Source organism: Chiloscyllium plagiosum, chromosome 25, assembly GCF_004010195.1.
Source record: "Chiloscyllium plagiosum isolate BGI_BamShark_2017 chromosome 25, ASM401019v2, whole genome shotgun sequence".
NCBI lineage: Eukaryota > Metazoa > Chordata > Chondrichthyes > Orectolobiformes > Hemiscylliidae > Chiloscyllium > Chiloscyllium plagiosum.
Genome location: NC_057734.1, coordinates 40,263,293 through 40,276,141, shown reverse-complemented (window position 1 = coordinate 40,276,141; position 12,849 = coordinate 40,263,293). Strand labels below are relative to the sequence as shown.

Here is a 12,849-nt window from a genome sequence, read left to right as displayed (position 1 = left end):
TGTGACATTGCGAAGTATAGATGGAGTCAATGGATAGAAGTTCGGCTTGAGATGTTTACATAACTCTCTGTATTTTCTTATGATCCTAGGCAGAGCAGTTGCCATACCATGATGCATCCAGATAGAATGCTTTCTATGCTGCATCTATAAACATTGGTGAGTGTCCTCATGGACGTGCTGAATTTCCTTAGCCTTCTGAGGAAGAAGAGGCTTTGTTGTGCCTTCTTGACCATTGCATCTACGTGGGTGGTCCAGGACAGATCGTCACTCTTAACCAACTCCACGTGAGCTTGATTGATAGAGATAGGAGTGTGCCCTCCTCCTAGCTTCCTGAAGTCGATGATCAGCTCTAAGGCAAATCCAGTTGAGTTTCTGGTCAATGTTAACCCCCACGATGATTATAGTGAGAGATTCAGTGATGGTAACACCATTTTATGTCAAAGGCTTAAATGCTTAGATTGTCACTTATTGGAGCTGGTCATTGCCTGACATATGTGTGGCACGAATGTTACTTGCCATTTGTCATCCCAAGCCTGGATATTATCCAGAACTTGCAGACGAGGAAAGCTCAAGCAGGAGTATCACATGCCATTACTGAAGGTTACCAAGCAAATACTTTTATACCACACCCATTGCTGGGGCAAGTGAAGGCACAGCTTGACATAATGCTACACTGTGGAGTAATCTCATAGTCACAGAGCCAAGAGGGTGATGTTCAGGACTGGTAAGAGTTCCCAAGCTCAATGCAGAGCTCAAGTTATGTGTAAACTCACACAACTGAACAATGCAAAACCCATAAATTCTTTCAGTGGCAGCAGTTTGGCAAAACTGACTAATAGCATGTTCAGCGAGCCAGTGCAGACATGATGTTTCTCCTACTGCATCATAACAGTTCTGTGATATTCTTCAGAGAAATGGATACAAACTGTGGGTTTAGGCAAATATTTATAGAGTATAATGAAAGGTTGTTGATCACATTTTTATGCTGTTTGGCCAATTTTGCTTTAATGGCCTATCTTTTGGAATTCAATTCCGAATGTATTGCAGTGTCTCAAATCCTTGAAGGCAAACCATCTGCCCTGTGGATGACTAGCACTACTAAAAAGAACATGACCATGGGGCTCCTGAGCATTGCCAGCTTTGCAGAATGCAGGCCTTACATTAATTGAGAAATGTCAGTTCACAAATTACATTCTTGAGCCACATCATTCAAGAAAAGAAAGCATGGCAAATCCCAGAATGATGAAGGCATTAAATGAATTCCCATTAAATGAATGCCACAGTGTGTCAATGACATTCAACACTTTTCAGTAATGTTTCACCAGGTGGGAACCTCATTCCATATCTGATGCAGTCTCTAAGAGATTTTCTGGAAAAGGTCAACAATGACTTTGAAGTCTACAGCAGATCATATAGCATTTCAGTAGATAAATATTGAATTGCTCTCTTCAGATGTATTTGCTCCCTACAACGCCAGATTGCCCACAGTCACAATTGCAGATACACATTCCACAGGATTAGGTACAGTATTCATTCAAGTTCAAGTTGACTGGAGTAGGGAGTCAGTCTACTTTCCATTCAGAGCTCACAGAAACCGAGCAATGCTGTATAACTATAGAGAAAGAAGCTTTAGCAGTTACTTTGGGATGTGAATGTTTCTCAGATTACCTGATGCAACTGAGGTTTTACTTGAAAACTGACCATAAGCACTTGGCCATAGTTGATGATTTGCTGTTACTTGGTCCAAAGCTGGTAATTCCAAATCCCCTAAGAGAAAATATTCTCAGAGGAATTCATGGAGGGCACGTAGGAATAATGAAATGTAGAGCTCATTCACAACCATCTGTATGATAGCTCTACATTTCAAGAGAGATAGAGGATTTCGTATCATCTTGTTGTACGTGTATAATTAATAGTCAGGTACCAATGGAGTTTTGAGTTTCTCAGGTAGGTCTTGTCAAAGGTTGGGATCGTAATTATTCAGCCTTCAAGGAGAGCATACTGGATACTTGTCGTCCAGGAAAGCAGTCCCAAGAGTACAGGGCAGAAACCTAATGCTGAGAGCTCATGGTGGGCAGAATCCATGAGCACATAAGATTGTATCCACGGTGTTACAATCCTGTGGAATAGAAACCCACAGAAGCAACTCAAACCACACTGATGCATGTTGCTTTTCAGGATTGTACATGAAAATGAATTTGGACAATCGCAATTGTGTTTTCAGTGAGTTTGGAATTACAACACCAAACCAGTACTTGCATCTAATCGTAAGAGTTATAACTTTTGCAGATCTTGTTAAATGTTGATGTTGATTAACAGCACTTATTTTTGTGGATCAACTTATTTGCATAATTAATCAATTGTAGGTGTAGATTTGACCGTGAAAGAGATATTTGAGCGGTGGTACCTTGAGATTTTTGTAGATGTTATTTAAAGGGCTGTAGACAAAAATCTGTTGCACTTTCCTGGATGAATCTTACCATTCTCTAAATGTTCATTTATCATTGTACTTATTTGTCAGGTTCCACAGAGAGAAATAAATTGAAATGTCCTGCTAAACAGCAGCTGTTACTTTCTTATTACAATAATGCACAGAGGATTGACAGATGGTACTGAGGTGGCCTGAAATTATCCATTGACAAACAAATTAAGCACTACAGTGACTTTAGCAACTGTTTTTGAAACTGTTCTTTGTTGAAGTCTGCAGTAAGCACTTGGTATAGCTCTAGAGGGAAGCTCAACCTTTTAATGTCACATTGAAACTTCAGGATCTCTGTGACTGGCAGTAGAATAGGGATTTATGGGAAGAATATAATCACTTTCAGTGCTGAATCACTTGGCTTTTTCCATACCATTGTTTTCCATGAGGCCAGGATTTGCTGTAATATTGAATCTATTTTGTCTCTCATTTTTTTCCATCTACTTTACACTTCCATTTTATTAAGAGCCTGGGATGTATAATAGCTTCAGAAATTGCCCCTTGATGTTTACAAAAAGGTTTCCAGACTTAAAGCATTACCAGAAATTATGGTGCCACTAATTTTCTGCATTTGTGACACCACCTCGAGCTTCCCACTCCCACATTTATCTGGAAAATTGCCTCCATGCAATAATGTAGCCAGTAATAGTTAGCATTCTGTTTTTTATTTCTTCTGATTTGACCTAATGGAAATAAAAATTGAGAGATCTGACATAGACTGCTATAACTCATTTGGCAAGTAACACAAAGTCAAAATCAACCCAGCAAGTATTTGGTAGAGTGGCTGACTAACACCAAGTTGGCTACTGAAGTAGGTCTAGTGAATTCTAGTGAAATGGTACCATCATCTCAAATGCAAGGTATAATCATCTACTTCACAAACTCCATTAAGCTCATCAAGAGTGTCAGGCATAATGGTAGTCTACTGTGCACCGCACGGCATATCCATACAGACAATGATGGAGTACTTGACCTTGTTTTTAGAGGAAGAGGTTGATGGGACCAGAGAGCAACATTGAAAGGCCTTTCAGAGCCCAGGTTGAGAGTACAACTTCCTCACCAAATGACAGGGGTGCCTGTCATGCCCTGATTGAGTGTTTTTCCTGAAGTCAACAAATTGTGTAATGGAATTTTCCCATGCAAATGCCTGCCTCATCATTAGTATAAATTATTAATATTCAGTAGCCATGTTGGCATCCTTTGATGTCCAACATTCACCAAGCAATACTTCTGCACTGGATATATGGTGACCCTATTCACTCTCGGTTTTCTCAAACCTGTCTAATCCACAAAGCTGTGATCTCTACCACGGGTAAGACCAGGAGGCAGGGGTGGAAAGCACTCCAGTAAGGATGGGGATAAAACCCTGTACTGTGTGCACTAATTTGATCTCCAATAGCTGTCCAGCCAACTAGTCCATTTTTGCTATGGCAGCATACATTTTTCCATGCCTTGTATCATCCAGAGGGTATTGCTGGTAGACTTTCCAATTTTGTTTCCATCATGTTGCAGACTCTTCCTGCCTGCCTTTGATGTATGTTTAAGGGGTTTGCAGATTGATCCTCTCTCTCTGCTTGGCCACAGTAAAGTCACTCCTCCTTGAGTGGAATGTGAATCCAGAGATTCTGACTCAGAGTCAGGGATGCTCCACTCTGTATCACAAGACCTCCTGCTGGTGTTGTTACAGCCCAATAAAAAGGCAAGTGTGCTGCTGCTTTTGATAGCTACTCCTACCAAGAAATTTGCTGTCATAGTATATCATGCTCATTTGTCTTGTGCTATCCTCACACTTTGACTGTAGTTTGTCTGCAACCATGCTATGACATCTGCCATCTAGCTACACCCCGGTGCATCTTGCTGTCTGCGGCCCACCACTTTGCCCTCGTGAAGAGGTCTCTGTAGCATTCCACCTTTGATGAAATGGCCAAAATACTTATGTTTCCTTTTCTAGAAAACTCCTATTTTGCTCTTGCAATTTCAAGCACCTTTTGATTTGTCCTATGGTCTGTATATGGATTGTTTTTATCATATGTGCTAGCACCTCTATTTCTTCCAAAGATCTTTACTAATTGTCTATATTTTGAAGACATAGAAGAAATTAGATAGAATGTGGCATCTGATGATTTTTCCCTTGATACAAGTTTGAGTTTTCTTGTTGTCAACATATTCTTCATCTTCACAAAATTCCATCTGGTTATCTGTATTCTTCTTCTAGCTCTCAACTTCTATTGTTATTTGTCTGATATAGACAAATGTGTTGACTTCTTTCAGTATTGCACCATCCATTTCAGTTGTCACTGTACTTTTAATACAGTGCTTCCCAAATTATTTTGCATTGTGTCCCATTTTGAAGCTTGAAATTTGTTGTGTAAGCCAGGGGAGGATTGGTGGGGAATTGGGAGGTTATGAGAGTGGGGGTCAGTTTGAAATTCAGGGCTTTTTACATGAACAAAACTGCAGACTTTTCACTGGTTTCTTTGGAGCAGAAGGCGGGCCCCCAAGCTCAGACATTTAGAACGTTCCCACCATTCGAAAGAAACAGGAGGATTGACAGGAATAACACTCAGTGCTTGCTACCTGGGAGCTTGTGGCCTCAAAAATCTCATCTTTTATCCCTCAAGATTGGGAAAACTCTTTTGATGTATTCTTTCTAACTGGCATTTGATTAGATTCCCTACAGTGTGGAAACAGGCCCTTCGACCCAACCAGTCTACACCGATCCTCCGACGAGTAACCCGCCCTCTGACTAATACACCTAGCACTATGGGCAATTTAGCATGGCCAATTCACCTAACCTGCACATCTTTGGATTGTGGGAGGAAACTGGAGCACCCGGAGGAAACCCACACAGACAGACAGTCATCTGAGGCTGGAATTGAACCTGGGACCCTGGTGCTGTGAGGCAGCAGTGCTAACCACTGAGCCACCATGCTGTCCCTTTTTTGTCTTTTTGCTGTTCATCCTCAATCCATGTTTTAAACCTCTAGATTTTACTTGATCAGCAATATATTGTAGAACCTCTTCTGATTCTGCAAGTAGATCTTTGTTGTTAGCTTGCTGTAGATTTCTTGCGTACTTGCTTCAAATTTCTTTACACTTGGAAGTAACTCTTACTTCCTAACTATTTGTTCTGGGTGCAGATTTTATAATTTTGCCATCAGTATACTTGTTAAACTTCTGTGTTCACTCAACAGTGAAAAAAAAAATTCTTGTCAGTGTCTGCACCAACTGCATGGGCATTGTGCATCACAGGATGCCAAATGAACAACATCAGTGTGGGTGGCTCCATCTACTTCAACCTTGTCCCCCTCAGCCTTTACATGACCAACCTGAACCTCTGCACTGACCAGAGCAGGAGAGCAGCTAGCTGCCCATCCATGCAACAATGTGCCATAGATGCACTTTCTGTACAGCTGAGTGGTCAATTCTGCAGAATGTTTCATTCATTCTGTTCATGCCAGTCTCCTTAATCCTTTTGTTTGACATTTGGAGTGAGTGAAAGGAACACTCCAAGGCAATCAGCATCACTTAGAACAGTGAGCAAAAGGAGGATCCGGAGTCAATGTGGAATTAGTTCTTGCTGTACTTTAATTCATTCACTGATGATCTCTTGCAGGCGAGGATGACTTTCTTCCATTCTCAGGGTGAGTCCATAGGTGGCTGTACAGACCAATGCAGCTACCGCAGTATTTGTTACACTTGGAGCAGGTGATGGTCATGGGAAGGGGTGGGTGGGGCATTGGTGTGGCAGCACAATCCTTTTAGGCAAAAGTGAGGACTGCAGATGTAGGAGATCAGAGTCAAGATATGGGTGGTGCTGGAAAAGCACAGCAGGTCAGGCAGCATCCAAGGAGCAGGAAAATCGACTTTGCAGGCAAAAGCCCTTCATCAGGAATGAAGAATCCTTTTGCTGTTTTCACCTGGCTTCCAAGTTTTCCTGACAGCAAGTCTCAAGGTACTTGAGGGGGGCTTCCTCTCCACTTTGGATGGTCTTGGGCCAGTGATTCCCAGGTGTCGGTGGGAATGCGGCACTTCGCCACTGAGACCTTGAGGGTATCCCTGAGGCGCTTCCTCTGTTGGCCTGGGGCTCGCCTGCCGTTTCAGAGCCAGGAGTAGAGCACCTGCTCGGGTGCCTCGTGTCGGTCATGCAGAGCATGTACCCAGCCCATCGCAGCTGATCAAGGGGGGGCGGGGGTCATTGCCACGATGCTGAGGATGTTGATCTCTCTCTTACTCTAGTACAAAGAAAGAAGCTAGCTGTTTGCTGAGTATCTAATAAATTGCTAAGGTCAATTCTTTATATAGAGTCATAGAGCTGTACAGCATGGAAACAGACCGTTTGGTCCAACTCGTCCATGCTGATCAGATATCTGAAATTTATCTAGTCCTATTTGCCAGTCCTATCTAGTCCTATTTGGCTCATACCCCTCTAAATCATTCCTATTCATATATCCATCCAGATGCCTTTTAAGTGTTGTAATTGTACCAGCTTCCTCTGGCAGCTCATTCTATACATGCACCACCCTCTGCGTGAAAAAGTTGCCCTTTGGTCCCTTTTAAATTTTTCCCTTTTCACCTTAAACCTATGCCCTCCAGTTTTGGACTCTCCCATCCTGGGGAAATGACTTGTCTATTCACCTTATCAATGCCCCTCATGATTTTTTAAACCTCTATAAGATCACCCCTTAGCCTCTGGGGCTCCAGGGAAAACAGTCCCAGCCTATTCAGTGTCTCCCTATAGCTCAAATCCTCCAATCCTGCCAACATCCTCGTAAGTCTTTTCTGAACCCTTCCAAGTTTCACAACATCCTTCCTATGGCAGGGAGACCAGAATTACACCCAGTATTTCAAAAGTGGCCTAACCAATGTTCTGTACAGCCGCAGCATGACCTCCCAACTCATGTACTCAATGGTTCCTAAGGTTTAAACTACTATAGGAATCTGTGGCAGGGTTAATGAAATATAAAAATTAGAAAAACAAATAAATTACTTAAGTAGGTAATTTAAGAAAACACATTAGGGATGGTGGGACAGGTGATGTGTTATAGCTACAGCATGTGGGAGCTCCTGGGCTGCAAGTGTTCACAGCTTCAGTATTTCCAGCTTAGAGTTTTAGCTAGAGGCCAAAGTCCAGATACTGCAACATGTCAGCGAGTGAGAAAGTTGTCTAGATATTTTTACCAAAAGGTAGTCACACCTCCACCCTTAGGACAGGGTGTTCTGATTTGTTCACTGGTCAGGGGAAGGAGAGTTTGACCGTAAATGCAGCAGGTAAGAGGGCTGAGAGAGCAGGAGCCTTAGCCTTTCCAATTGTCCAATAGGTTTGAGGTTCTGTGTGCTTGCTTGGTTGTAGGTGAAGAACACAGGATGGATGAGCTATCTAACCATAGCACAGTGGTACACTGTTCTGTATAGCCAAGAGCACGAGTGTAGAAGGCTGAGTTGCCTATGCTGTGTGAGGGATTGTGACATCTGCTCTGAGCTACACAGGAATATGGCGTTGAGAGGTGGGGGGGTAGTTGTCATGGTCCATGTAGATATAAACAACACAGGCATGCTAAGGAAATAGATTCTGTATATGAGGAGCCGGGCATCAAATTGAAGAGCAGTACCACGAGCAATATCATTGGATTATTACCTCAAGTCACAGATTACACGTAACATTCATGAAATTATGATGTGGCTCAAAGATTGGTGTGGGTTCCAGTTTGTAGACCACTGGCGTCAATACTGAGCAAAGTGGGAGCTGTATCATTAGGACAGTCTACACCTGAACTGTACTGAGATCAGTATTCAAGCAAATCATGTAACAAGGGAAGTAGAGAGAGTTGCAAACTAAGTAGTGAGGGTGAAAGATCAAGGTTCGGTAGGTGTCGCAAATTCACAGGCAGGTGGGCAAAATAGTAATGTGGGAGATGAGAGTCAGAGAATGCCAGGGACAGAGAAAATAACTATAAGAATGCACCATGTGTCAAGACCAGATGTTACAAAGATAACCAAAAGTCAAAACTAAAGGCTCTGTATCTGAATATGTGCAGGATTTAAAACAAGTAAACAAATTGATAGTCCACATATAAAAAGATCTGATAGCCATTAAGAGTCATGACTACAGCATGACAAGGATTGGGTCCTGAATATTGAGAGGTATATGACATTTAAGGAATAGGAAGGTGGGTGAAGGTGGAGGAGCAGAACTGTTAATCAATGATGGAATTGGTGCAATGATTAGAGATGACCACGTTCTGGAGATCTCAATGTAGAATTGGTTTGAGGGGAGATGAAGAATAGTAGGGGAAAGAAATCACAAATACAATTATCCCCCATAACAATATCCCTTTTTTTCTTATTCATTCATGGAATGCAGGCAATGCTAAATAAGCCAATCAAATGTGCAGCTTGGACCTGAATGGTGTTGAGCTTCTTGCATGCACCCATTCAAACCAGTGCAGGGTATTTAATCATACTCCTGGTTTGTGCCTTGTTGATGGTGCACAAGCATTGGGAAACAGGGTGAGTTACTGTCTGCAGACTTCCTAGCCTCTGATCTACTCTTGTAACCACAGTATGTATATGGCTGGCCCAATTAAGTTTCTGGTCAATGGTAACCCCAGGATGCTGATAGTGAGGGATTCAGTGATAGAAGTACCATTGAACATCAAAAGGAGATAAAAACTGAAAAAATGGAAAAAACTGCTGATGCTGTAAATCAGAAACAAAAACAAAAGTTGCTGAAAAGCTCAGCAGATCTGGCAGCACCAGTGAAGAGAAATCAAAGTTAACATTTTGGGTCCGGTGACCCTTCCTCAGAGTGGGTAACCAAAGAGTGATATTTTGATTCTCCCTTGTTGATGGTCATTTCCTGATGCTTATGTGGTATATATATTATCTGCCACTTCTCTATCCAAACCTGGATGTTCCCAGATCTTGCCATATTGGAAAATGGACGTCTTCAGTATCTGAGAAGTTGTATAAATGGTCCTGAAGATTGTGCAATAATACAACTTCTGATGGAACCAACAGAAGATTGTTGGGCTTAGGACACTACCCTGAGGAACTCCTGGCATTGTTGGTCATGCCTACTAAATGTCAAGATTAGTGTGGTGCTGGAAGTGCACAGCAGATCAGACAGCATCCAAGGAGCAGGAAAATCAATGTTTCGGGCAGGAGCCCTTCATTAGGAATTCCTAATATCAATTTTCCTGTTCCTCGGATGCTGCCTGACCTGCTGTGCATTTCCAGCACCTCTCTAATCTTGACTCTAATCTCCAGCAGTCCTCACTTTCGCTTATGCCTACTAAATGTGTTCACTGTTCCTAACTGGATGGTGATCATTTAGGCACGTCACTAATCGGTCACCTACTGCAAGATTTCGACAGATATCACGAAATGCCCTTGACCAGGATTGACCCAGAAATGAGGATGAGTTAATGAAACTGCTGAGAAAATCCAGTCCATTGTGTTTGTCCACACAATAAACTCAGTACCCCAGCCAGCAGCACCCCCCCCCCCCCATTTTTTCAGCATTAAGGCTGAATCAGATAGTTCATAACCATGGTATCATTTTGCACAGAGACGTGAACCCCTCTTCACATTATCTGCTTCATCACCAAAACCACTGTCTACACTTCCATAATCTCAGCAGACTTCACTGCTGTCTCAACTCATCTTCTGAAACTCTCATCCATATCTTTATTAGCCTACAGCTTGATTATGCCAGTGCTGTCTTGGCCTCCTTCGTGCCTTAAAGCCTTCCAAATCTGCCCTTCTCTGATTTTGGATTCTTTGAATTAAATTATTCAATCATTGGTACCTTCAGCTGTTTATCCTCCTGAGCTTTAGAATTCCTCCCCTAAGCCTCTCCATCTCTCTTACTTTAAGTCATTCCTTAAAATCTACCTCTTTAACCCAACCTTTCCTCAGCTACCTTGCTATTGTCTATGTGCTTTTTGTCAAGTTTTCTCAAATTATAGTCTTGTGAAACACCTCAAAACATTTTAAAACTGAGAGAATTCCACCCTCCATCCAGCTGTGCTGGACATATTCTGGGAACCTTGATGCTCACAAAGGGTGCTTGAAATGGAAGGTGTATTGTTAGCCAGCAGTAATATTCCCGACCTTAGTAGACACAAGTGGAAATAAAGAAGAAAGCACAAAGCAGAATTGGTGCATGGACAATGTTTGTGATGATTGGTAGCAGAGCTGTTATGAGCTGTCATAATGTGTTCTTACATTGTACTTTAAAGTCCTGTTCGGTGGTTTTGAAGTCTTGCTCCTCTTGTTCAACTCTATATGTGACCTCAGGCCTAAAAAAAGAATTCAGTAGTACAGAGTTAAAAGAAAACTGTATATCAAAGAGATCAGTTCAGAAAGAGCTTAGACATCTACCCTCATTCTGTATTTTTCTTTGCAATTATGCCCCAATAACCTTTCACACAGAAGATTGGATTTCCTCTTGCACCCATTCAGTGTTCAGTGATTTTCTATCATACTCTACAAAGTGAAACCTACATGTTTCGATGCTCCTGAGAATTTCTAAAATAAGTGTAAGAGTCTGGTGATACACATTTTATTTTGCAGTTTGAGTCCACTACATGATTCAACAAACCGCAGTTGTGCGATACGTTGGCTGATGATATTCATCACAATGTACCTCCCTTGAAGAGTGAATAAAGTAGGTCAGGATAGTCCAGAAACTAATTGCATTTATTTTGTTTGACATTGACCCAAATTTTGCATTCAGTTCTGAAGGAACAGGCTTTGCCATTCCTTATTCTGACAGCTGCCCACAGAGACTTGCTGTCATCAGGTGTTGTCAGGTTCACTAGCACCATGTGGCATTTGTGAGCAGGGCAAGGAATAGTGTGGCTTTTCAACTAATCATTTGGCACGATCTTCACTGGGACACACAGGACTAAATCTAAACTTCCTAAAACTTTAGTGGTATTGAGTGGTGTCAGAGTTTAGAGGCAGAAACTAAATCAGGAACAGGCACTTGCAGTTATAACAGAGGCAAGGCAAGAGTGGGGCAACTAACCTATTAATGGAAAATGAGTTGGACATTTAAATATTATATCATGGTGTTAGTATGCAGTCCTATTGAAGTAATCCTGATGAGATACTGCATTACATTGTGTAGATCATATATGCTACAATTCAGTGCAGCACTGATGGAGCAATGAATATTGAATTTAGTATCTAGGACACCGGTCGAGTGGACTGCTTTGTCTTAGACAGTTCTGAGCTCAAATGGACTTCAAAAGGGCATAAACAGTGAAACTTTTTCACATATAAGGTGAAATTTAATGCAGATAAGTGTGAAGTGATATTTTTGGAAAAAAGAATGAGAAGAAAGAATACTGTATAGAATTCCAGTTGCCTTTCTATAGGAATTTTGTTGTTAAACTTGAGTGGGTGCAGAAAAGATTTACAAGGATGCTGCCAGGACTAGAAGGTTTGAGTTATGGGATGGGGCTGTTTTTCCCCAGAGGCTGAGTGGTCACCTTATAGAAGTTTATAAGATCATGAGGAGCATGAATTGGGTGAATAGCCAAGAGGAGTCCAAAACTAGAGGGCATGGGTTTAAAGTGATAGGGGAAAGATCTAATTAGGATCTGTTGGGCACCTTTTTCATGCAGAGGGTGGTGTGTGTATGGAATGAGCTGCCAGAGGAAGTGGTGGAGGCTGCTACAATTACAACATTTAAAATGCATCTGTAAGGGTATATGAATAGGAAGGGTTTAGAGGGATACAGGCCAAATGGTGGCAAATGAGACTAGGTCAGATTGAGATGTGTGGTCGGCGTGGATGAATTGGACCAAAGGTTCTATTTCTGTGCTATGTGACTCTGTGACTCTCTGACTCTAACAGGGAAATCAAGCTAAATGTGCAAGTGAGGAGAGATGCTGGCACAGTGATATTGTGGGTATGAGCCCTTCTTCAGGAATGAGGAGAGTGTGCCAAGCAGGCTAAGATAAAAGATAGGGAGGAGGGACTTGGGGGAGGGGCGTTGGAAATGCAATAGGTGGAAGGAGGTTAAGGTGAGCGTGATAGGCCAGAGTGGGGGTGGGGGCGGAGAGGTCAGGAAGAAGATTGCAGGTTAGGAAGGTGGTGCTGAGTTCGAGGGTTGGGACTGAGACAAGGTGGGGGGAGGGGAAATGAGGAAACTGGAGAAATCTGAGTTCATCCCTTGTGGTTGGAGGGTTCCTAGGCGGAAGATGAGGCGCTCTTCCTCCAGCCGTCGTGTTGCTATGGTCTGGCGATGGAGGAGTCCAAGGACCTGCATGGCCTTAGTAGAGTGGAAATGGGAGTTGAAGTGTTGAGCCACGGGATGGTTGGGTTGGTTGGTTGGTCCGGGTGTCCCAGAGGTGTTC

At 42.4% G+C, this 12,849-nt stretch overlaps 1 protein-coding gene and 1 long non-coding RNA gene across 4 annotated transcripts in view; one reads left to right on the top strand and one right to left on the bottom strand.

The window, feature by feature from the left end:
- LOC122562772 overlaps nt 1-10,775 on the bottom strand; it is a 74,699-nt gene extending 63,924 nt beyond the window's left edge. Inside the window, exon 1 of the long non-coding RNA XR_006315414.1 lies at nt 10,709-10,775. This is a non-coding gene — a long non-coding RNA (uncharacterized LOC122562772). The remainder of the gene's footprint in view (nt 1-10,708) is intronic.
- acads (acyl-CoA dehydrogenase short chain) overlaps nt 1-12,849 on the top strand; it is a 210,794-nt gene that overhangs the window by 117,395 nt on the left and 80,550 nt on the right. The gene's annotated exons all lie outside the window — the stretch shown is intronic.